A 975-nucleotide genomic window follows, 5' to 3' on the forward strand; every position below is an offset into this window, starting at 1 on the left:
TTTTGCTAAAGAATACGTGAGTCCTAACAAATATACTGACACAAATGTTGCTGCTGTTATAAGATTAGACAATATAGTCTGAAAAATCTATGGTTCTAAGAGTTGCATATAGACCATACCAGCAGGTTCATATTATTCTCTATTCAAAGGTGCAAACGCGTCTCTATTACACCAGGTTTCTGACCTGTGTGTCTCACACACACAGACACTCTATTTTGGTGTAAGCAGAGTACCCCAGTCTTTAGTTCCACCAGCACCATCTACTGTGCACAAAGATAAAATGAGAACGCAAAGAATCAAGAGGCAGATAGAGAAATGTACAAGAACAGATAGTAGTTCGACTAAAATCATGCAAGTCTCTGTAGTGTTAAAGGTCACACGTTTTACTTTCTCCTTGTTACAGATAAGATTCACTGCGGTTTGACACTTGCACATAAGCAGGATATGCTATTTTCATCTGGTATATGTAATCTGAAGCATCAGATCTCTGCTATATCGGCACTGTGATTATTGCAATATCACTGTGTCTCCCTGCCTGCTTTTTAACTGCCAATAAACTATTTAAGTCTCTCTTCTTACAAAATACTCAAACTACTCATTTAGTTTGTAAACTAAATCAAACCAATTTACCATTATGACTAATGTAATCATGATGTTAGAGTAAACCATGTCACTAGAGGTCACTGCCGTTCTCAAAGTAAGGTGGTCACACTTGTATGTTTAGTCAACAGCTTATTTCTGCCTTGAGTGTGAAGTGACTGTGTGAAACAGTTCACAGCTTACTGGGACTTCTAACAATGCTTCAGAAGACCAACAGCCAAGTCTGGGATTTTAATTGGAACCACACAACTGCACACTTTTATGAGTTTCCTTTTAACCATCATTGGGCATGGTCGTAACAGTGTGGGTTTCAGGTTCTGTGACATGTACGAGTTTCTGTAACGTTTGCGAGTGGCTTAAAAAAGGCAACATGTC

Source organism: Pundamilia nyererei, unplaced genomic scaffold (assembly GCF_000239375.1).
Source record: "Pundamilia nyererei isolate P.nyererei 1_Seehausen unplaced genomic scaffold, PunNye1.0 scaffold00026, whole genome shotgun sequence".
Taxonomy (NCBI): domain Eukaryota; kingdom Metazoa; phylum Chordata; class Actinopteri; order Cichliformes; family Cichlidae; genus Pundamilia; species Pundamilia nyererei.